Source organism: Pleurodeles waltl, chromosome 2_1 (assembly GCF_031143425.1).
Source record: "Pleurodeles waltl isolate 20211129_DDA chromosome 2_1, aPleWal1.hap1.20221129, whole genome shotgun sequence".
Taxonomy (NCBI): Eukaryota; Metazoa; Chordata; class Amphibia; order Caudata; family Salamandridae; genus Pleurodeles; species Pleurodeles waltl.
This window is the reverse complement of record NC_090438.1, coordinates 184,725,159-184,751,043: the sequence shown is the minus strand read 5'-3', so window position 1 is coordinate 184,751,043 and position 25,885 is coordinate 184,725,159. Positions and strand designations below refer to the sequence as shown.

Sequence of the window (25,885 nt, the reverse complement as noted above, 5' to 3'; positions counted from 1 at the left end):
TACTTCATATGGGTGATGGTTTTACTATTTTTCAAGTTGCTTAAACACGCGGGTGCCTTAATAAGGAAGTGTTTCACATGTGTGTGCATGAACACAATATGATATTGTAAATGCTACATATATGACTCATTGTGTGAGGGGACCAAGATAGATGTATCTGTTATACATTGTTTTATGTATTTTTATGACCACACAGTACATTTAGTAAGAAGCAGAAAACTGCTGTAATATCAGCTAGCACCTAGCAAGAGCCACAGGACATGAGACCACTGGCAAAAGAACCATTCCTGGCAAACTACCTATACCAATGTGTTGCAACTCTACTCCATCAAGGCGCTCCAGAGAGAAAAAATGGTGGAAGAGAGGTTACGTCTGCAAATATAGGAACATATTACCATACATAAATTAATGGATGCAACTTATACACCTCAGTCTGACGGTAGCAAATGAAATGCAGCCAAACCAGCACTATCATCAAAGTCCATCCTCCTGGACTGAAGTCTTAAAAACAGTCATTCACATACATATCTATGGGGCTCAAAATCAAGAGACACAAAATCACCGTCAACCTAATTCAGTGCAATGTGAAAAATATTCACCAGGTGCCAAGAAACCCGAAAATAAAATGACATAATAGTAAATGGTTGTCTGTGAATTACAGAAGCAACTTAGCAAGTAAAGGAGAACCTAACAAACCTAATTGTTGGAATAATTTTACGTTACTTAAAGGAATGTATCAAAATGTATTAAATGGATGGGAGAGGAGAGCTATTTCCAATCCCTTAACAAGGTCCTGCTGAATATAAGCTCCACTCAGCAGGTTTGACTCTCCAACAACCTAAGAATACCATAGTAAATGGAGCTTTCTATTTCTATAAAGCAATCTTTTTTCAACAGCAATACTCATATTTGTTTTAATTATATATCTCAATATAAAATGTATCTGCAATAGCTACTGAAATTTAGTGTGTCACACAGTTACTACAAATCATTTTATTATCTTGAAACCTTTTCCTCTCCATCATAATTACAAACATCTTTATAAAAAATGCATAAAGTGCAATGAATTAAATGAATTCCAAACCCAGAACAAAAGGTTTGCTAATCTGACATTATATGTTAGAGTTCAGTAGGCTTCACCAACTTTTGACATGTATTCTGGCAAATACCAAAATCAGGATGACTCAAACCCCTCTCTCTATATAAAAGCCTAGCAAGCCATATCTTAAAACCATGGATCGCAAAAAAGGTAAATGGAAGAACAAGGAAAATATACAGTATCATCGGCGAGGAAGTGCAAACAATACCTATAGCAACATGAAGAGTCAGGCAATATAAATTCAGTGTTATAATTGTAAGAACCAGAAGTATCATGTGCATTTTCAGAAAGAAAGAGAACATTTGGGGAAGCAGTGAGTGGGTTGAGAAAGCTTTATCGCTTGGTAGTGATGAAGGTATTCTGCTGGCAACCTGGTGCTAAACAAGAAAGGTGGTACAAAAAGTGTCTCTTTGTTAACAGGAATATCAGGGCAGTGATACAAGATATGATTGGTGATTCAGTTTCAGGATTTACAATAGTATCAGAAAAATCTGAGTGTAGCTGTTTGTGGGTATTAAACGTATACCTTTCAACGTTGATCTGGATTGGCACAATGCAAAGTGAATGAATGTACTGGATCATTGGGTGCTTAAGTCATATTTAGGAAAAGGATAAGGAAAGTTCTATTTAGCCTAAAGAAAGGCTAACAGGTTTCTGCTTAAGGCTTCAAGGAGCATTTGTTACTAAGGCATATACCAATAATGTGAAATAGATTGAGTTTTGAAGGTGAATGTATGGCTAAGCATGTGTGTATAGTATGTATGTCCCTATGGAGAAGACTACTAAGGTAAAGGGATTTCTTCAATGGGTTCATCTTAAAGAAGATGCTACGGCACAGATATATGAAGGGAGAAGAGGTGGATGTAGTTTTCCACCAGGCCAAAGGCAAAATGTGTTTGTGGGTTGCCCTATGGGAACTAAATAAAAAACATCTGCACAAAGATATTTCCTTTGCTGAAAGTGTTGATGTGCTGGCCACATTTAAGCGTTCTACGATGTTAATCACTCTTGACCTAAGCGCTGGCTACAATCACATACTATTACACCACAAATACAGAGCATTCGCAACACCAATCGCATGATTATAACTTAAGCATTTGCCATTCGGTCTAGCCTCAGCTGCTGCAGTTTTTGAACATTTAGATCCAGATTTAAGAAAAGTGGCGCTACACTGTGTGTAGCGCCACTTTTCTTGTGGCCCCTTGTGCCCCTCTAATGCCACCATGTGTGCACCGTATTTAACATACAGCGCACCATGGTGGAAGTTAGGGACAATAGCGTCAACATTTTGTGACGCTATTGCTGTACTTTGCAGGATTAGCACCAAAAATGTTGGCACTAATCCTGCAAAGTACATAGAGGCCCATTATAAATAATAGTGTGGCTCCTTTTAACACTTGCTCTGTGCAGGCATTGAAATTAGCCGTTAAACATGGCCATTTTTGTGGGCCCCCTAATGGGGGAACACCCCCCTTGCATACACTATGCCTGGCGCAAGCATAATGTGGTGCGAGGGGTTACAAAGTAGCGCAATGTAAATCTGATACAGCAAATTTGGCCTTGTTGAGCCATATTAGCGTCAGACAAAATGACGCTAATGTGGCACAAGGAGGCACTAGGCCTTCTTAAGTCTGTACCCACATCAAAAGGGAGTATCTCTTGCAGAGGCTTCACTGCGCCAAGTTTTGGTGTAGTAAAATATTCATCATCCCAGCAAGTTGTAAACCATGGATATTGTGTTTACTAAGATAATCAGCACACATTAAGGAAAGCTGTGTAAAGGCATTGTTGTCATTGGGAAAGGGATGTGAGTGAGGGCTGAGCAAAATATCTGTCTCCAGAAGAATGTGTGACAAATGAAGGTAGCAGGCAATCACCAGGAAGGGTTAAGGATTAAGAGAGGGTCATAGTGTACTGAGAGAGTCAGGGAACTGAAAATGGCAGCATGTTTTGTTCTGTACTCAGCTGGCGCACAAACAAATACAAATAGGTTTCCATTGGGTGTGCCATGGCACAACCATGCAAACTGCAGTCTTGAATGGGCCAAAATGCGCCTCAATGGGAAGAGTGCTAAGGTGTACTCAGGCAACCAAATACAACAAAGAAAAGAAAATGAAAAAAGGTGAAATTAAATACAAAATGGACCTCAGATGCCTCTTGTGTCTGGCAGGACAGATTATCCTATGGGAGAGGTAGGCCTCGCAGTAAGAAAAAACAATTGTGTGGCTTTTTTACTACCAGGACATGCAAAACTTAAAAGTATATGTCCAACCTTTTAATCACAATGCACCCTGCCCTATAGGCTGTTATATGTCATAAAAATTGAGTTTAAGGATTGGCAAGGGGGTTATTTTGCCACGTGGAATTGGCAGTTTTAAACTGTTGCAAGGCTTCAATGGCAGGCCTGAGACATGTTTTAGGGGCTACTTAAGTGGGTGGCACATTACCTGCAGTAGGCCCACTAGTAGCATTTAATTCACCAGCCCTGGGTATTTGGAATACTAATTTATTAGGGATTTATAAGTAAATTAAATATGCCAATCATGTGTAAGCCAATTTTACTATGTTTAAGGGAGTAAGCACAAGCACTTTAGCACTGGCTAGCAGGCCAAAAAAATGAATTCAGCAAAAATAGGAGGGGTGAAAGTAAAGTGTTTGGGGGAAGATCACCCTAAGGCTGGCAGGTCTAACAGGACCCCTTTCCATTTGAGAATCATGTCAGGTGACCTCATTGGGACGCACACGGTGGTGCAGGGAACCACTGCTGCTTCCTCCCCAGTTGGAAAAATATTTATTTTTAGAAGAAGCACGGTTTGCTTAAGGAACACAGGCTAATTTTAAAAATAGTTTTTTGTTTGGGTATACACAAGGATGGTGGTCTGATATTCCTTGCATGTTACTCTCTCTGTGTTTGTTGCCAATAACAGGGTGTCTGCCTAATTTATATTCATAAGGCAGGTTATTCTGTATCCCTTGCGATTGGAGATTTTGTGACATGATCTATTATTACATTGTACAATTAGAGACATCTCAGTGAGCAATTTGCGGACACTTTTTGCAAGATACCTCTTTGCACATCAGACCCATAGTCCCTGTAATGGATTTAACAATGTTGGGCAAACTGGCCTTGGATGTAGGTTTAGGTCTGGCTTGAAATAACAGTTGGCTTGCAGGCGACCTCTACCTTCTACCTTTACTCCGGCGTTGTACACATCAGAGTGTTCTAATTTGCTGGGTGGGTTGTGACTAGACTCAGTGACAGCTAGCTCTCTCTAAAGCTTGACATCTGCGTGTAAATGTTTGGATGTGCAACTTTGTAGGAGGATTACAGGCATACCGTGATTAATGTCTGACATTTCACATCTTAATGCAACTAACTTGGTCTCTGGTCTTGGGCTTATGGGTATTAAAATGTTTGACAATCTTTAATAACCCAAAGGTGCTCTGTCTTCTGTGGTGTGAAGTGCGCGTGTTCGCAGACTATGAAAACTGGACCTGGGCTTGCTTCGGTTCCCCACCCCTTTTGCTTACCAGACAGTGGCGGCTCGTCCTTTAGGGCGGAGGGGCCACGCCGCCCCACCGTTTTGCCCCTCATGAAGAGTGTCTGTCAGGCTGAACAAAGGCTATTTCCAGCTCAGACAGCCAGGAGTGAGCCATGCGTGATTTGCGCAAACTCCTGGCTGCCTGAGCTGAACTTTGCTGGGCTGAGGAGGTCACAGCTCCTATGGGCGTGACCTCCTCGGCTCGGCAAAGGTGCCTCGAGGCCCTCCCCCGGGTGACGAGGGAAGCGTCACCCATTGACACTCGCCCTGGGCGCTTCAGGTTTAAGCCCTGAAGCGCCCAGGGAGAGTGTCAATCAGTGACACTTCATCACAGAGGGGGGTGGCGTCAGCAGTCACACTGACCCCATCCCACTCTGTGACGAAGCTGGGACTGCTGCCTTCCCTCATTGGCTGACCTAAGGGGAATGTTGAATGTTTGGTGCGCGCATGCATGTTTGAGTGTTATGAGTGTTGTTAATGGATGTGCGTGCGTGCGTGCATGTGTGTGTGAAAGAATGAGTGTGTGTGATCTTTTAAAATGAATGTTTGGTGCATGCGTGCATGTTTGAATGTTATGAGTGTTAATGGATGTGCGTGCGTGCGTGTGTGAAAGAATGAGTGTGTGTGATGTTTTAAAATGAATGTTTGGTGCGTGCGTGCATGTTTGAATGGTATGAGTGTTGTTAATGGATGTGTGTGCGTGCGTGTCTGTGTGTGAAAGAATGAGTGTGTGTGTGTTCGTGCTTCCGGCCCGCCCCACTCCCCTCCCAAAGCTGCCGGCCGCCACTGCCAATAGATGATCTGAATTGTTTCTATCTTTTTTATTTACTGCGTGTTCCTAACTGCTATCCTTTTTGTCCTTAAGTTGCTGCTGGCTACTTCTTCTCAGCTCCACACCAGTCCCTCCTATCTTGCTCATAACCACTTTCCTTCCACGTATGTGTTTGTCTCTGCACTGGTCCCTTGCTGCTGTCACCTCCCACCTCCTCCCCTTAGGCGATTCTCTGGGCTCCTTATTTTCCCACCTTTTAAGCAGAAAATGCGCTTCATTTTACAAAAGGTAGGTCTACAATGAATGCATAATAAAGGTAAGAAAATATCCGAACATCGTGCATCAGTGAGACTGCAGGGTGTGATATGCGTGAAGAGAAATGTCGACATATGGAATTGCGAGCTTCCCTGGGGAGGGAGTGGAAATGAACAGATCTTGTTGTGCAGGGAATGCTCAAGAGGGCGGCCATTATCACCAGCTCAGAGCGGCGCCGCAAACAACAGGGCTGAGAATAGAAACCAGGCACATCGCCGTGGACTCCAGGTAAATGTGTCTTTGTAAATATGCAACACTTTCAGAACCCAGGTGATGACTGCTCTGTGCCTGCACCTGACACAGCTCAGAGACAAACGACAGCTTTCTTTGTTTACAACCGAGCGTTGCTTTAGCAAAGCCCATCCTACCCAACGGCTTGGTGGAAGGCAAATCAACTGAAAGAGCCTGTCAAAAGAATGTCTAAACTTTGGATTCGCAAACACATCCCTTGAGGTCAACGACAAAATGAACACGTCCACCATGTGATGGTGCAACAGCCACATCACAGTCCTTTTGTGAGGGATTTATGTCACAGGATCGAGCCACAAGCATGGGGTGTGACTATGCACACAGAGGGACCAGGCGGTAAACATCCACTGTCTCTGTAAAAACGCCCAAGACAATGCCACAATGCAGGTAGCGTCACTTTAAAGAGGTCTTTTTCTGCAAGAAAAGGCTTCGTCCATTGCACTTTGAGTACTTGTATGCACAGATGTTTAGCAATAAAAGACATGGTTCATCCTGTTTGGGGCTCATTTCTGCCATTCTTTTGGCAGAAGAGCACTCAGTAGATTAGCGGTCACTCTTGGGATCTCTGTGTAACCTACAGGTTACTTGTTTGTATCTATACCCCCAAAAATTTCAGGGATACAAAACTAGGGAGAATTATGTTGCCCAGTGCATCAATCTCCCTACATGGACATGCTTCATCATCGGGCCATGCTCCTTGTTAGGCCGACACTGCAATGCCTGACGGGCCCCTCTCACATCCACTCACTACCGGCATTCTTTCTTAAAAAGATCTCCGGCAAAGAGCCCTCTAGTAGGGCCCGTCAGGCATTGCAGTGCCGGCCTGACGAGGAGCATGGCCCGATGATAAAGCATGTCACCCAATGGTGAGTGAGGGCTACTGTTCCTGTAAGACTAATGCATCTGGTGACTGAAAAGATTCACCTAAAAAGACGGGGGCAAACTGTTGGGAATTTGCCTTTTCTGCATGCTCACACCAAATGGTTTTCTTTTTCTGAACCCTATTTTTGATGTCAGTAGGGCTATGTGCCCTGTGACACTGCTATTCAGTGCCACTGTGTAAGTATGCGCTCTGGCCAAAAAATGGTACAATTAATATTGGTTTCACCCATTTGGTCATTTTAACTTTCCTGCAACACCATGGTAGATGGTGCAAATATTGCAAAAGTGGTGTGGAAGTTGAAAGGTCATATGTGCGATGCAGTGTATACTTATACCATGCAGATATGTGCCAAAATATATGGCTGCTACGAGTATCACGGCACACTGAATGGGCTGCAGTTTTTTTTAAAGTGATGCAGTGACACATGAAAAACGAAAGTGCATTTGCTGTGCAAGAAAATGTATTTTTACATACTAAGGCCCATATTTATACTTCTTTAGCGCCACATTTGCGCCGCTTTTTGACGCTAAAACGGCGCAGACTTACAAAATACAATTGTATTTTGTAAGTCTGCGCCGTTTTTGCGTCAAAAAGCGGCGCAAACGCGGCGCAAAAAAAGTATAAATAAGGGCCTAAGTCACTCTTAAGCTGTGCCTTATAACACAACAGGACAAGGCACCTAATACTGAAAAAAACAGAACACTACCTACTTGAAAAGTGTGCCCTCATCGTTACTAATGGCCTAGAAGTTGTTTTGTCTGTGTAGGCTTAGGCTACGTTATCCAGGAACATTCCAAGAGCATGGCCAGATATAATTAATATTATTTTGTTTCTCCTCTTGGGAAAATGTTGGTAACATGAACCAAATGTATTTTCACAGTAGTTTTCAAAATCTGACTTACTGGTAAAATCAAATTTGTCATAACTGTAATGAAAATGCATTATGTTTTTTTCTAGGACCTCACAGGAAATGGTAGGCAACCTTATGGAGCCCCGAATGACAATAGCTTTCAGCCTTGACCCACTAGAGGTTTTTGAGCGCTAACAAGGGACTAATCCAGGAGGCAAAACCTTGAATTAGGGTGAGGTGGGTAACTTATGTAAGCAGCAAAGTGACCTAGGTAGCTTTGAAATTCAGTTTTATTCCACTCTGAACTAGTGGTGCCAAAACATACTGCTTCAGTGGAAGCTTGATGACACAAAGCCAACTTCCAGGGACCCTTACTGGCTACTGCCTTGGACCTTGGCCCTCGGGAGGATACTGACTTTCAGAACTAAGACTAAATCAGTATGTTAAAACAATGATTCCCTTGATGGGCTTTACCTCCGCTCTATTATAATCATTCTGAAATCACACCTAGGTACCAGTCAACTACAAACTGTTGTGGCACTTTACTTTTTCTAGGTGCTTTTTGCCTTAAAATGTTAAAATGTTAAAAATTCACATCCTCCCCACTCGATTTTATTTAATTTGGTGTCTTTTTGCTCATTGCATTTTCTTTATCATTTTAAATGGATTTAGGAATTTTAATGTGTCATTTTATTTGCTTTAAAATTATTGTTATTGCTTGAACTTCACATATACTTCTGTGGGGACTGTTGCTTATGGCTTAACCTTTAGGGACTGAGCTGAGAATCTCTAAATACTATGCTTTGGCCTATCCAGATTGTATTTATTAAGTTGCACTATATGAAAGGATACATATGTTTCCTTCATCCATTACAGGTTTTCGACTTTCACTTAAGCAAAGTTGCTGATAACCATTTATTAGTTATAAAACCTGTGCTGCATGCTGTTATGTAAGAAGGAACATATGTAAAGGAAGCATATGTAAATACCATTTTGTGTGAAGGTATTTTTGTGTATAGAAGAGCAATTGTACTAATGAGGGCACAGTGCTGATCCATTAAGGTGTTATTGTCTAATTGTCTAATTCTCTTTAGGTTATACACTAAAGAAAACCTACCTGCAAAATTTAAACAAAGCCAGCCCGAAGGTTCCCCACTAGGACTAGGCCCTGCAGGCTTGCTTTGAGATCTCAGTCTGCTTTTAGCATAGAAACTGTCAGCCTTATTTCATCTTTCTACTTTTTACTTGTCAGGGTTCTGGACAGCACAGACGATTTAAGACTTGGGCAAAGTGAGCATTTCCTCAGGGCCCCCACCTTCCCAGGGGCCCCCTGTAAAGTCAGTGAACAGATGCATTTCCTGCCATAATAGCATTGCTCATAAAAACAGCTTCTTTTTATAATCTGATTCCCCACCATGCGTAACAGAAATTTTGGTTCACATTTACTAAGGATTTGCACTTGAGAAACGTCATGCAAAGTGGCGCAAAAGAGCACAAACTTGCAAGGGTATTTGCATTCCAGGGCAAATGTTATTTTGCGCTGAAAAGGTGCCCTTTCTCACTGCAAACAGTGATTTGCGCTGCTTTGTGCCACTTTGCGTCAGTGGAGCATTGGGTTACGCAATCATCCATAGTATTTTATGTTGATGCAAAGCCTGAGCTGCTAAAGAAAGCCAGACTGGGCTTTATGTAAAAATAGCTCCTCCTTGAAGTAGGCAGTAACACAGATAAATATTTTCACTTCTGCATCCATACCAGTCCATATGCGTTGGACTGTACAGCACATATAGGATCTGTGGAATGTTTAGGAACTTCTCTAGGTATAGGACTTTGTACTGGAAGGGTATGCTCCCAGTACAGATCCTATGCAGGACAGCACACACACAACTCTGTGCCATGGTGCCATGGTGCAAAGGTTGTGTGCTGGAATAGGGGAGGTGTGTAGCAGCAGGCCATTTGTATTTATATGGCGCTCCGCCACTGTCTGTCTGTTGCACAATTCAGCATAGCAACTTTGTTTGCTGCCCTGAGGTGCACTCAAAGAATAAATCTGGCCCTTTGTGCGCTTGCCAGGCCTGCCAAGCCTTAACCCTTACATTCTCAGGCAGATGGTAGCTTTTCGCATGATTTCCATGTAATTTCACCCTCTTTATTTCACCTCCCCTCATTGTGCTTAGCTCTGTTTTTAACCTCTCTCTTTCTAGCTCCACTTCACTATGTCCCTTGTTCTCCCTGTCTCATCTCTCTCTACCCCACCTCTCTTTCTCAGCTTACCCCAAATACTTCACTCGACCTCATCTCTACTTCTTTCATGACCTTGCTCCCCTCTCTACCACTCTTTTTGTCTAGATCTATCACTCTCAATCCCCTCTTCCTACCTAAACTCTCTCTCTCCCTCTTCCCTTTCTCCTCTGTCTCGTGGCACTTTTTCCACCTGAGCTGCCAGCATCTCTCCTCCAGCTACTTCAGTTCTCAGACAACCTCATTTCTATCTGTACCCCACCTCATCCATCCATCGCTTTCTCCATGTCTACACCACGTCTCCTCTACTTCTCTCTCAGCCCTTTCTCTACCTCCCAACTCAACTCTGTCTCTTTTCTCTCTCTGTGCCTCTCATACCAATTGCTCTCTCTTGGTCTCACTAGCTAACCCCTCAATTGTGCTCCCCATAAGTGTGTTACCTCACCTTTCCACCTCCTCTTCCTATCCTACTACCTCCGTTCCTTTTACTTCACCTCTCTAAATATCCTACACCTTTTTGGCTATTTCTGTTTCTTTTATTCTTTTTCTCCATCATCCACTGCTTTACTTATCCCTCTTTCAGCTTCACGAACACATATCTCTTTCTGGACCTTATTCTCTATTTCAAGTCACCCCTTCACCCGAACTATCCCCGCAGCCTCTTTCTTTACAATCTCGCTACCTCACCATCAATTCCTCTTTTTACGTCTCACAACTCTCCATCTCCTTTTCTCTCATTCACATATTCCTTTGAACTTCATCTTTTCACTCTACACATTCCTCCTTCAGCCCTTCACCACTCTTTCTGCTTTCTTTCTTCCCCAGTACTTCCTTTACCTGACCCGTTTTTCTATACCTCTTCTAGTTTTGCTCTCTCTAATCTTCTTCTCTTTCTATGTCTCAACTCTCTGCCTAGCTGTCCCTGCTTTACATCGCTCTCATTCTCCTTTTCCTACATTACCTCTCTCCCTACCCCATCCCTTGGAAGACTTTACTCCTCTGCCTTTTTTACATTTCCTTCTCCATATCCCTGTCTACCTCTCTACCTCTCCACCGCACTCTAAAACCTTAACTATTCCTCTAATTCAATATTACTCTTGCTACTTCTCCTTTCTTTAAGTACTTCACTTCTCTCTCTACCTCACATATCTTTCTAAATCATCTCTATCTCAAACCTTTCTGCCTCCACTTTACACCTTTAACTCTACTGTTCTCTTTATCTCCCTGTACATGCCTTGGGTCCTGCCAAGTTCCATTTCTTTTACTCAGAAGGGTCACATGTAAATGCCTAGCCAGGGATGTGTTCACAAATAAAGAGGAGAAGAGTGACAAGGCAGAGGAAAAGAAATTAGACAAAAGTAATTATATTTATGTCAATGGAATTGTAAAAATCCTCCGATCGGTGTATTGATTTTTAAGTGTTGCAGCAAGAACGGCAGTGGTGAAGGGAATTCATTTGTGATTACATATATTCAGCAATTTATGCTACAATTACATGTGCTATGTGCATATGTATTACTTTAATATTATGCATTAGTCCAAAAAACAAGTCACCCTTATTATTATTTTTTCTATAATGGAAGTAACAAGCAGGCTAGACACAGAATTTTGAATAAAATGTTGTTGCAAGTAAAAACAATCTAGAGTCAAACTCAAAAAGAAATGGCTTTATCAGTTCTTATAGAAGCTTTCTTTTCGTACTATTGGGCTGTTTGAAATTAGTCAGCTTGAGCTGTTGACTGGTCTTCTGCCCCTGTTGCTGAAGAGTAAACATATCATTCAGTATTCTTGGGCATCACAAAGATTTGGATGAGCGGAAACAAAGGTAATACATTCAAAGTTGCTTCAAACAGAGGACCCCAAAATATGTCTTTCCCAGGGCCCTACAGATCTTTAAAATGTTCCTGCTGGACAGTTTGAAAACTGCTATTGTTAAAGCACCACTACAAATCTAATTTAGATCCCACTTAGACCAATAATTTCAGACCAAATTATTAGAGAAAGTGGTTTTCAAGCAGCTGCAAAACATGATTTCTCTCATCCTTCTCAAGCTGCTTTTTGAGTGGGTAGAAGCATTCAAGTGATGGTGCACTCACCCGGAGGTTGGTTGATGGGGACTGGGTGGCTGCCTTGGTTCTTTACCCCCTGTAAGTACATGACTATTGTACATGGAGCCATATTCCAAAGTTCTCCAGTTTTCATTGCAGTAAAACATGTGTGTCATAAATCCAGTTGTAAATTTAGTTCCAACAGTGTTTTTTTATTTTAAACATTACCAGGACAAGGTTATCAGTTTTTGGCAATCTTCCTTTTTCAGTCACCACAGAAAAAGCATGGAATTTCCTAGCCTCTTCCATTCAATCAGAATCTTCCCATCCACGTTTCAGACAGCAACTGAAAACGATTTCCTGTTAGTCCTGCTGTATCATCTACATCACCATAATATTTAGTAATATTTAGTAATGGGTATCATAGCAGCAAGTCAATTCAGTGTACGTCCAATTGATAAGTTCTTATAACATATCATACAATATTAAGGGTTAGAGTAGGCTATTTCAATTTCTTCAGATTCATGTATTGAATATAATTTAATTCATATTGAACTATTTGAGATTAAACATTTGTTAGTGTTCTGTTTCTTTTTAATATAGCCTTATAGCCTGCCGTAGCGGGCTCTACCGCCCATTAAAGGCCCGCTTCAGCCTTTAACAAGGGAGTAGGTCTTTAATGCCTGTATAGCCCAGCTACGAAGGACTATAAGTCTATTGGAACATTCTTCCACTAGAAGGCAGAATGTTCTAATAAATAATACAGAGGCCTCATGGAGCCCTGAGGCCTTTGTTCGCAATAGCAGTGAACACAAGTATTGGAATGCTGTTGCTCCGGGTTTCTACTGGCTATCAGAAGCCTGGAGCACTCCATTGTTTTCAATGGAGCTCCCAACATTCCAATGTTCTAATTTAACGTGAATAATGTTAGGGCTCCCTATTTTAGTTCAGTTTAATGTACCAATATTAATACAATTAAGTACTTAATTCATTAGGATTAGTGCTGCGGTTTGGAGTACCATTTGGATTAGGATAAATTACAATATTTTGAAAACATAAATGTGATTAATTAGAATGTAGGAGGAGGTTTGTACCACAAGTCATTTTGGAGAAGCTTTCGGTGTCCAGCGTGATATAAGGCCTTCATCAGGACTGATTTCTTGATTGTACACACACAAAACAGGTACAGTGAACAAATGATCTGGTATAGGGAAATGTCAAAAGTGTTCCCAAAAGCAAAACATGAATTTAATAGTGTAATAAATGCTGATTGTGGTCTTTAATTTAAGTGGTTCAAATCTGTGTTATTTGATGTTACTGCGAATGCATTGTTTTAGCAAACTTGCCCTTGTTACTTTAACAGGGTTAAAAGTGTATTGTTAGATTCAATTGTATGCTTTAATACTGACCTTTACTTCTACTATGTTGTTCTGAATACGTGTTAGAGATTTATCAGAATAATACCTCAGGGGCACATCTAACTGAATAATCCAGGCACAACAATTTTTGAAGGGAGGCTTTCTTATGGCATGCATGGTGCAAAAGACGTCACTACCCGTTTGGCCATTCGGTCTGGCCAACGGCAGCCACACGGGCAAAGGAGCAAGGCTGATTTAAGAAATAACTGAACAGAAGTATTATTACTCATTATGTTATAGCATGTGTCCTCCATTAAATAGGGTGCCTGTGGTGTTTTAAAGGTTCTTGCTTGTATGTAGAATATGGTCTCTACTCTTACTTTCAGCCCTGATGGGAAGAATATCAACTGTGCACTTTATATACAATAGGCCACTTAGGTGTTTTTCCAGGAAATCATTTTAAGGAGAATTGCTGTTTAAGGACATTGCAAGAAAAAAACAAAGCACCCTTGCCATGCCTGGGCAACAGAAAGTCCTTTAACTAGTGTTGTGTGTGAACAAAAGTATTACACCACTGGCTCCTGGTGCTGGCAATGATCCATCTAGCAGCATTCATACCCAACAGCTCTGGCCATGTGCTACTTTTCCTCATCCTGCACTGAGCCTTGGTCCCGTTGTCCCTCCAGGGCCACAAGGAAGGACCGCTCACTGCACAGGGAGTAAGAGCCAACCAACGAAACTATCTGTGTCAACCCGTTAATGCTTGTTGTTATATGAAGCCATCAGTTCTTGTTACTTTATGGGGCATAGACGCTCATTACTTTGTGAGCCACAGCAGGTGGTTACAGTGTGTGGCTATTAATGTTAGGCTTCAATTTTCATAACTGAGTGGGGCTGTTAGTGCTCAGTTATGTCTAGGGTCATTAATATAGCCTTAGAACCCGCCGTAGCGGGCTCTACCGGCTATTAAAGGCCCGCTCCCCGCGTTAAATGCCCGAGCCGAAGGCGAGGGCATTTAACAAGGGAGAGGGACATTAATAGCCGGTAGAGCCCGCTACGGCGGGTTCTAAGGCTATTAGAACGTCTGCCACACAGGGCAGATTGTTCTATTAAAAAAAATAATGTTCACGGAGCCCGAGGGGATTAAGATCCCCTCTGGCTCCGTGAGGCTTTGTTCACAGCTGTTGCTGTGAACAAAGCGAACATTGGAATGTTGGCGCTGCGGGCTTTTACCGGCCAGTAAAAGCCCGCAGCACTCCATTGTTTTCAATGGAGCCCCCAGCATTCCAATGTTCTAATGTTAGTTACTGTGTGTGACTATTTGAATTGTTTCATTACTACTGTGAGGACTTGCACCCGAATAGGTTGGGCTCTGCCACCACACAATAGGCTTAACTACCCTGTATTGTCAGTGCAGCCAGCTAGGTGCCAGGGAAGAGGAGGCATGAAACTCCTGGAACTTTTCTGGAAAGTTCTCCCAATTCCTAGGAGCAGGGCACCAGGGTTTAAAAATAGGCCTCTCAAACCTACTCCTCAGTCCACTACTGGACCTGGGGAAGGACTCTCAGAGGACTGCCTGCTACGATGACCTGCTGTGCACTTCACCAGACACCTGCTGTATGTGGAAGGACCGCTTTGTTGCCAGGAGCCTGCCTTGAACCTTCAGAGGCCAGCACTTCTGTGAAGCCCTGCATCTTCACCTGCACCCAGGACTTCCAGAAGTGACTCCAAGGGCTAGTTTTTGCTGGCCTCCTGTTCAGGGTCACAGGGACATAACAGGCTCCCAACATCTTGAACCCACCCATGGACCCAGCTTGAGTGAGTCTTGAACACCAAGACATGTCCATCCGCTCCTAGACCCTTGGTTGTGGTGCTAAAGGTCCTTACGTAGCCATTTCCAAAACTGAGGACTTGCTACTTTGAACCTCAAACTTTAAAAATTCATAACACCGGTTCTACTAATTGGCTTTGATGATTTTGGTGTCAAATAATTTAATAAAATGTTCTCAATTTTTCTAAATTGGTTTAGAATTTTTCCTATGTTGTGCTTTCACTTTATTGCTGTGTGCTGCATAAATACTTTACACATTGCCGTTGAGTTTAGCCTGGCTGCTTTTTTGTGCCAATCTACCCAGAATCAAACATAGGTTAAATTAGTCCCTACAAGGGATTGTGACTGTTGCTTGACCAGGGCTCACACCCCAATTTAACCAACAACCCAGTTCTCACATGTATGACCCTTATATTTATCTATCTACTCATTATTTTGCTTTTTCCTTCATCTTATTGACTCCTAGATCGCAATACAGAGCATTAGAGATGGCAGATCAGACACATATGAGCAACACTCCCAGACTGCAGTGGAATGATGATCACGGAGAATGATTATCACGGAGACCAATCATGCATTCAGACCTTCAGTTATCTCCCCACAAATGTTACACCACAGTTTTGAAATGGCCCTATGCGTCCTACTCACACAGGTTAAAACACGTCTTCCCTCTTGAAAATTCGAAAAAATCACAACAAACAGTGAATCAGACGTGTATGAAAAATAATATTAAAAATGTGTTTGAAAGACATCATCCTCTCATGTATCTATTGCTTTCTTTCTGTTTCAATGCTCTAATCCTAAAAGGTTTACCATTTGTCAATATATACATCTGAACTATATATACTGTGGAACAATCTGCTTGCACCTAATATTTATAAGCTTTGCAAACAATATAAAGTTTGTTTGAACACCCTCTGTAATACATGTACTTCTTATTTGCTAATACAGTCTCAGGGCTACCCATAGTAAGTGTCTGAGATTGACACTACCTGAACCAGGAAGTACATAAGGTAATTCAGGGGTCATAAAAAGAGAACATGGTTCTACACATAATAGAATATGCTCCCTGACCCAGTGCATTCCAGTTTCCACGTTTTCCTTAGCGATTGTGTCCTATATTAATTCCTGGGGGAACCAAGTAAGCTCAAACACTTTATCAACCTCCCCTCCCGTAGTTGATATGCCATTAACATATATTGTATAATAATATACCTCTGACCCAGCATCCTAATCAACCCTTTTTCCTCAAGTAGCCCCCATGCCATGACTAAGGCAAGAAACATCCATTATGCATACATTTTAAACAGACTTCCCTCCTAAATGGTCTGTAATTTTACAACCACTCCCATAGTATCCCAACTCTAACGGCCTCCTCACCACAGCATTATTTGAATTTTAAGGAGCAGTCTTAGGATAACAATAGCTGTCCCATCTCCTCAGCTGATGCCTCATACCTGAGAGTCACTTACTACACAAACAAAAATCCTAATACTTAAACATTTTAGTCGGAGAAAGACCTCTATCCCTGGTAATATGCACCCTTGGACATGCTCCCATCTCTGGACAACTCTTTTTCTGGTGCACCTTCAGCCCTGTGCCCAGTTCTTTATAAAGTCCCCCCAAGATTGCATTATGTTTTCTGTTCTGAAGGGGGATCAAAGACCCTTCTTGTAGTTGCACTGCCTTTGCTCTCCTATCTCCAGAGGTCCAGCGGCATGAGTGTCTCCTCTGCTGCCAGCTTAGTCTCAGCCGAGGGAGCAATTACTGCTGTCAATGACACAACCCATCTGTACGTTTAATGTCCAAGCCTAATATACATCTTGTCCTGAAAACGGTATTGTGCTTGATAAAATATTATTATTCCTAAATTCCTTAACATCGTGTCCTCTTCTGCCTTGTGTCCTTGTTGTGCTGGTGTAGGCTGGGAAATGGAGCAGAGTTTAACTGTATGTATAGAAATGAACAGGGAGAAGGGAGGACTGGGCCTTCCTGAATTAGTTATAATACCTCTCAGACTCCGAACTGCAATCATAGATTCCTGGGAGATGGGATTGCGGAGGACGGCAGCCTCCCAATTCACCTGATGAGAGGTGCAAATCAGCCACACGTCTCCCCCTGTGGGGTGCAGCAGGTGCCTCTGGCATGGCACCATCACTCAAATGGGTGCTGGAGCACCCACGCTTTAGCAGATCTTTGCCAACTGAATGGTTACAACCATGTTGCCGGATTCGAGAAGCAATGACGCTGATTGCCTCTAGAGATTGGGGCTCCCCAGCACTGGGTGACCGCTACCTACGGGGTATGTTTCTAATCTTTGATGAGGCCAGGGCACCTTTAAGCTCCCTGTTGGGCCCTTTTTGCAATCCGCCAAGTTGGAGCTCACCACTAGGGGGTGTGGGCTAGCTTCATGGCCACGCGATAGCACTCTGCTGTGTTAGAATTCTTCCAGGGTTGCGACAGGGGAAGGGGCAAATGTCACACATCTACAAGGCACTCAAAGAAGATGGACCACCTGTATCACATACGGCACAGTTGGCCTGGGACATGGAGTTGCAGACCCCTTTGCACGCAGCATGGTCTATAGCTTGTGCACAGGTTCAAGAGGTGGTAAGCAAGGTTAGACTCAAAATGATGCATCTCAGTTATTTGCTTAGCATGTATCTGACCCCTTCTAGAATAATCTGATACACCCTGACAGACGCTCATCTTGCCCCAATTGTGGAGAGCCCGACGCCACTTTCCTAGACATGGTTTGAATGTGTAATATATTGGTGGGATACTGGTAAGTGGAGGTGGCTAAGCTTAAGCAGGCAACGAACAGCTAGCAACACAACACTGTCTACTCAGTATTGTGCCCAATCCCAAACAGGGGAAAATGCTGCACATATTTGCATCCTTGTGCTTTCTGTGGCAAAATGCCATATAGCAATACACTGGTTGTAACATAGGGAACCAAAAATGATAACCTGGCAGTACGATATGTTAGAACGGGCCCTTGTGAAAAAAATCCAATTAAAGTCAATCCAAACAGATGACAAGGCAGAAGATGGCCTTTTAAAATTGGCAGAGAAGTTAATTAGGCTGGTAGATAATCAAGTAGTTCAGACTGCGGATGGCAGCAGCTCAGAATATGAAGATGGGTAATCCAAAATGCAGGTGCAGGGGAATGCAAACATGTTGGGGATCTGGGGCAGGGGTGTATCGATGGCTATGCAACTGGTTACGTAGCATGAACTGAATTGAGTGCATGAGCTGGTTTTAGGTCGAGCGTTAGTGTTTGACCTGGTGTACACTTAAGTATACTTATACTGTGGGTTAAAGCAATTTCATTTGTCGGTTGCCTGTCTTTAAAAATTCTTGCTCGCTAGTGGCCAGTTCTGCCTTTTTCTCCCTCCTTTTTCTGTTTGACGGCAGTGACCAAGTACTGTATTATTCCACTTTGGTTTCTTTATCTATTGCTGTGATGGACTATTTCCTTTTTTGGTTGTCCCTTTTCACTGTGCGTGTGTGAGGGTTTTAGGCTGGTAGCTGCCCACGTTTTATGGCAGCATTCCATTCTTCCCACCTCCTACCATGTCACTGACATTTGTTTTGGCTTTACTCTAGTGCTGTCCTCTACCCTGCTCCTAAAATATGCTTATTTTACTTAATAAAGGGCTCCTGAAATAAGCTTATTTTACTAAAGAAATGCCACATGCCCTCGCATCGCATTGCAGAGAGTCTCTCTTTCTCTCCAGGGCCCTTCCCTGCCAGCACTCACAACATCGCACACAGGGTATTGCTTATCTCCTTATTGGGGCTGTGAACAGGAGGACACCGTGAGCGCTCCTCCCATTGGATCCCCCAGGCTGATAAGAGAGTACCCCAGGGGCACTGAGGAGAGCCGGGTTTCACCGGAAGCTCTCTCATAACCGAAGCTGACAGGAAGAGACCGATGGTGCGGGAGGAAGGTGTGTGTGTGGAGCAAGATGCCAAGACGAGACAGTGAGAGGAAAACGAACGACAGAGAAGGGACGAGGAGGGAAGAAAGAACGGAGACGACCTGCTGCAGGAGAAGAGGCATGTGGAGAAAGAAGAAGAAGGGAAGGAGACGAAGGACTCCCCTGAGGTGCTGGATCTTCCAGGAGAGGACCCTGAAGCCAGGACCCACCGTGAAACCTCCAGCCATGTCCTAGGAGGGACGTGGCTTAGCCAGGTACGTGCTCGGGGCTGGCACTGGATACAAAGGAACACGGGGAGTGGCAAAGGGCAGGGATGGTGGGGTGAGGGAAAAGGGAGCACTATAAAATAGTCAAACTCCAAAAGGTACATGGGGAATCAAGGGATTGGGGTTGTGTTTCACTACCTCTTCCCCTCTCACAGACACAGACCTGTCCATCCCTCCCTTTAATTCTAAAAGCAAAGAATATCATAAAATCACTTACCTGAATACGAATCTGTTGTTATCTCTTCTCTTGCTTGAGGGTCCTCCACCAGCCAGTACACCGCGCCCGAATGCCTAGGAAGAAATAAGAGGAGACATAAAACAAAGATGTTAACTAACGGATGGTGTATTCTGTCTCTATATATACCAAACAGTCAATAATACTGAACTAAACTCCCTGGTCAGAATCCCATGTGCTACATTCGTTTCCCACACCACTACAGCCCTTATCATACCCTTTAACAGTGGCAAGCCAGATAGGAGACGACAGGCATGGAGAACCCTGTCAGCATGGAAAGTGTAATTCGACAATTAGCTGAGGGCCGAAGACACTTACTGCTTGTGATGGAAGAACATGCTTGTACTTCCCGGAAAGAATGCAAGGACTTACAGGAAGCCTTAAAATACAGTCTACTGTGGCAGCGAGTAATCAGTTGGCACATGAGAATACAATTCAGAAATTGACCAAGACCATTGCCTTGATAGGGTCCATCCCAATGTCCCAAGCTCGGTCCTACAAAAATATCATACCCCAAAGCTTTTTATGTCCACTTCGAAAGAGGAGCATCTTTGGCTGCCTAGCCCAAAGAAAGATGGGGTCAGTATATAGCCCCACTATTAACAAGGGAACTCCAAACCCCATATCAGGCTGTTAACCCTGGAGGCGAGACCCCATATATGGAAATCAAAACAGCCATTCTAGAAAGAATGGGGTTTGATAATGAACATTATCGAGTTAAATTCCAAAAAGAGAGATAGATCCCCTCAGGAACCCACGAGCCTTATTCTACAGAGTGCAGGATTTAGCATTCAAATGGCTATGTCTCTATGAAACTACTAAGGAGGACTTATTCAATAAAGTAGTTTTGGAGCAGTTTTTGGACTCTCCCTCTTAGTACCCGAAGCTAGATATGACAGAGCACGGACATAACTACTCAGAAGGCACTAAACTTAGCCTGTGCTTATCAGCGTTCCTATGAGCAGAGACAGGGGGCTCCCTGAAATATTAGTAGTAATGTCAAAGCGGAAACAACCCCAATGGTAACACTTCATTCCCACAAAGGGAACAAAGAAGGACCCAGATGGGAGCATTCTGGTCGGAGGGAACTACACCATCAACCTCAGTGTTTTCAATGTGGTGACTGGGGCCATATTGCCTGACAGAGTCCCAAAACCAATCAAACCAAGAACCAATGGAAGTGGGGTTATCTAAAGACAGAGGCCCTCATTCTGACCTTGGCGGGCGGCGGAGGCCGCCCGCCAAAGTCCCGCCGTCAGGTTACCGTTCCGCGGTCGAAAGACCGCGGCGGTAATTCTGACTTTCCCGCTGGGCTGGCGGGCGGTCGCCTTCAGACCGCCAGCCAGCCCAGCGGGAAAGAGGCTTCCACGATGAAGCCGGCTCGGAATCGAGCCGGCGGAGTGGAAGCTGTGCGACGGGTGCAGTTGCACCCGTCGCGTATTTCACTGTCTGCACAGCAGACAGTGAAATACATGTAGGGGCCCTCAAACGGGGGCCCCTGCAATGCCCATGCCAGTGGCATGGGCACTGCAGGGGCCCCCAGGGGCCCCGCGACCCCCCCTACCGCCATCCGGATCTCGGCGGTCCGACCGCCGGGATCTGGATGGCGGTAGGGGGGGGTCGGAATCCCCGCGGCGGTGCAGCAAGCTGCGGCGCCGCGGAGGATTCAATGGGGCCGCGGTACACTGGCGGGACCCCGCCAGTGGTGCCGGTCCGACCGCGGCTTTACTGCCGCGGTCGGAATCCCCATTGGAGCACCGCCGGCCTGTCGGCGGTGCTCCCGCGGTCCTCCGCCCTGGCGGTCAAAGACCGCCAGGGTCAGAATGACCACCAGAGTCTTAGTGGCCAAGGATCGACATCCCTGGTTTCTGTTAGACCTCTTGATAAACAATAAATCGTCAAGGGCCCTGATAGACTCTGGCTGTCGCTACTCGGTGATAAATACATAATGTGTACAATCACACCAGTGAAAAGAAAATGAACAAGCTGCCATCACGTGTGTTCAAGGTGAAACGAGAAAGTATCCGGTGGCAGTGGTAGAAGTAGAATGGAAAGGACAGAAAGAGTCAGTGAAAGTAGGGGTTAGTCCCCAACTGATAGAAGACTTGGTACTCTGAACTGATTATAGCGACTTCCCATCCTTAATACAGAAAGCGTCTTACCTCCAGTCCCCTCCCGACAAGACCACAGAGAAAGTCCTTCTCTATTCGGTTGAGACACAGATGGCAGAAACACCCACCTCAGTTGAAGAACATAGAGAAAGCACATGTAGAATCATCCCTTCTAATATGTTATATTTTTCCCCATCAGGCCAAACGCCTGAAGAGAACCCCAGAAGTTTCCATCTCACGCAGAGGGAAGATCTCACGGTAAAGCATGCCTGGGCTCAAGTGGTGGAAGACCCATCCCAACAGGTAGGACTCTTCTTTACTAAACGTAGGGGTCTGTTATATAGGATTGTAAAGACTTCTGAGGGTCTAAAAGACAACTCATAGTCCCACGTCCCTTTAGATAGTAGGTTCTTCACTTAGCTCATAACAAAACAGGGGGGAGCATTACGGTACAGAGAAGAACAAGAAGTACTTGCTGAATCTGTTTTATTGGCCCGGAGTTTATTCTGATGTTCGGAGACATTGTGCTTCATGCCCCTGATGCCACCTGACCAGCCTGCACAATATTCCCAGAGTACCTTTGCAGCCCCTTCCAATCGTAGAAGTTCCTTTTTCGAGAGTAGGGATGGATCAAGTAGGCCCCTTAGTAACATCAAGTAAAGGCTACCAGTATATCCTAGTTCTAGTAGACTATACTACTCACTACACAGAGGCAGTCCCTCTGAGAAGCATGACCACCAAAACAGTAGCACAAGCCAAGATTGAATTCTTTTCGAGAGTAGGGCCCTAGGGAATTACTGACCAACCAGGGAACCCCCTTTATGTCGAAACTTATGGCCGAGATCTGCCGATTATTAGATATTAAGCACCTGAGGATCTCTGTTCATCATCCCCAAACGGATGGCTTAGTGGAAAGGTATAACCTCACCATCAAGTCACATCTTAAGAACACAATTTCTGATGCTGGGAGGGACTGGGATAGGAAATTACCTTTAGTACTTTATGCTATTTGTACACAAGAACATTCATCCATGGGGTATAGCCGTTTTGAACTGGTGTTCGGTAGGCAACCCAGAAGTCTCCTAGATATGGCAGCCAAGCAATGGGAGGAAGAGGCAGATGAAGGCAAAGAACTAGCAGAGCATGCCAGGACCTTATAAACAGCCCAGCGATCCTATGGGATAAGGTTCACAAACACCTTCAGACAAGTCAGAACACGCAAAAACGCTTGTACAATCGCTCTAGTAGACTGAGAGAACTGGCTATAGGTAGCTAAGTGCTTATCCTGCTCCCGACTACCAATAAGAAACTACTAGCAAAATCAAAGGTGCCCTACAAGATTCTAGAATGCCTCACTCCTGTTACCTACAGAGCAGCAATACCAAATACTAAACAGGATGGGCTGATATTCCACATTAATCTCCTTAAAGAACAGGTAACAGAGGAAGAAAGACCACTCCTAGGGGAATGAGCTGTGTCTCTCATCAATGTCACACAACCCTTAACTATTCAGTTTCCACCAACCACACCGGGTGATCTGGATACCCTACCCCAGATACAAAATCACTCTATCCAAGACCCAAAGGGAACAAATATTGGGGCTAGCAAAGGTCTATCAAGATGTATATTCAACACTCCCAGGGAAAACATCTCTAATTCTCTAATCCGACATGAGATAAGGACAAATCCTAAAAAAGTAGTGAAGCTTCGACCTCACTGAATCCCAGAAGCTAAAAGAGCAGCTGAAGAAGAGGTGAGAAAAATGCTTAAGAACAACATTATAGAACCCTCTCAAATCCCTTGGTGTTTGCCCATTGTACTAGTACCAAAACCTGATGGTAGCATCCACTTTTGTATTGACTTTTGACAATTGAATGCCATCTCCAAATTCAATTCCTATCCTATTCCCCACGTTGATGAACTAATAGAACGATTGGGAGCAGCAGAATATCTTTCTACTTTAGACCTAACTAAGAGATATTGGCAGGTTCCACTAGCCGCTACAGACCGAGAAAAAACAGCCTTTTCCTCACCATCAGGACTAAATCAATTCCAAATAATGTTGTTTGGGTTACATGGAGTCTCGGCTACTTTCCAAAGGTTACTGGATCTTCTTTTGCACAAACATCAACAGTATGCAGCTGCGTATCTAGATGACATGGTGATACATAGACCCTCTTGGGATTCCCACCTAGATCATCTCAAAGCCGATTGAGTACCCTGAGACAGGCAGGATTAACAGCCAACCCTGAAAAATGCTGTTTGCCATAGACTCTATCCAAAGTTGGGTATACCATTTTAAAAGTATCCATTAAACCTCAGATAGAAAAATACAAGCCATCAAAGCTAGTAAGTCCCCTCGTACAAAAAAAGAAGTAAGATCCTTCTTAGGTTTGGTCGGGTATTATCGATGCTTTATTCCTCAGTTTTCTGTAAAGGCTGCTCCCTTCACAGACCTATTGAAGAATAACAAACCCAACAAAATAAGGGCTCTCAGTGAACTAGAAAGAACTCGTTTTGAATATCTAAAGACATGTCTCTGCCAAGACGCCGTCCTCCGATGTCCCGATTTCTCGAAACCTTTTGAGCTCCAAACAAACACCTCAAATCAAGGTCTTGGGGCTGACGAGTCCACCCTGCTTCATCCTGTAGTATACATAAGTCACAAGTTATCCCCTCAGGAGGCAACGTATCCCACCATCGAAAAGGAGTGTCTTTGTATCAAATGGGCCCCTGAAGGCTTGCAATATTATCATTTAGGCAGGACCTTTACTCTCTTAACGGACCATGCGCCATTGACATGGTTGGCAAGACATAAAGATACCAATGCCTGTATCCTTCGGTGGTTCTTAGTGTTGCAACGTTTTTCTTTTCAGACTCGTCATATACCTGGATCCCAACAGACCATAGCTGACTTTCTGTCCAGATGTCCTAATCCACTCTGGCCCAATCGTTCAGACTCGGTGGGGGCATCTTTTGAATGGGAGGACGCGGAGAGCGCTTCTCCCATTGGATCCCCCAGGCCGATAACAGAGTACCTCAGGGGCACCGAGGAGAGCCGGGTTTCACCCGTAAGGGCTCTCAAAACCCAGGCTGGCGGGAAGAGGCTGACGCTTTGTGAGGAAGGTGTATGTATGGAGCGAGATGCAGAGACAAGACAGAGAGAGGAAGAAGAACGACAGAGAAGAGATGAGGATGGACGAAAGAATGGGGACGACCTGCTGCAGGAGAGGAGACACGAGGAGAAAGAAGAAGGAGAAGAACCGCCAGTTCTAGATGCCTTGCACAGTGCCTGCAGACGGTTGTGGCCGGGATGTGCGTTACAGGGATGGAACTACGTTGTCACTAGTCCAAGTAAGCGCAGTAGGAACAATCTGTATGTATAAGGCTACTGCCCAGTCAGAGTCCATTAAGAAGGCTCGGAGTACCACTATAAATCCTGAAGAACCCCGCAGAAAGATGCAAAGAAAGTAGTTCTTCGAAAGAAACGTAAAAGGAATTCTATTCGCACTTCTTACAGAAGTTTTTATTGTTGTTAAAGTCTAAAACTCTTGTAATCTGTGTGCGTTACAGTGTAGAACTCTCGAAGTCTATTCTGGGAACTATGGAAGACACAATGAATCGTTTTGACTTTAGATGGACAACTCGCTGACCGTTTTCTTTCCATCTATTATGTAAACGGCTGAAACTTAAATGTAATAAATAATTTACTCTCAACTTGATGATTGGCTTGAACGGAGTGGGCTGCCCTCGAGAGCACTTCACAGCATCCCCAGGCTGCAAACGGTGACCAGTACATGCGTGTAAGTGCCACGGGGTGTAGTTAGTGTTGGTTTTGTCAACATGGAATTCTCAGCATGTTCATGTAAAACAAGTAGACTAAACCTTTAACAATATTCTTTTTTCGTGAAAATTGTTGTCTGGAGCTGTTTACTTTTCTTTTTGGACAAATGGTAATTTAGTTATCAGGTTGCTTCTCGTTTCAGTAGATATTTGGAACAAAACGGGAGCTGTCAAACTGATCGGATGGCCGCCTGATTGTAGTGTTGTGATGGTGACGTGGGAATGCGGTGGCCGTTCCTTATGGAGTGTTTTTGGGGCACATCTCTGTACTCTGGGTGGAGACTTGGCGTAAGTATAT

At 43.9% G+C, this 25,885-nt stretch overlaps 1 long non-coding RNA gene across 1 annotated transcript; it reads left to right on the top strand.

Moving 5' to 3' along the window:
- Nucleotides 1-5,609: 5,609 nt before the first annotated feature.
- Nucleotides 5,610-15,872, top strand: LOC138258601 (uncharacterized). The gene is made up of 3 exons (XR_011198447.1): nt 5,610-5,701; nt 7,818-7,947; nt 15,655-15,872. It is a non-coding gene; the product is annotated as an uncharacterized lncRNA (long non-coding RNA).
- Nucleotides 15,873-25,885: the final 10,013 nt, after the last annotated feature.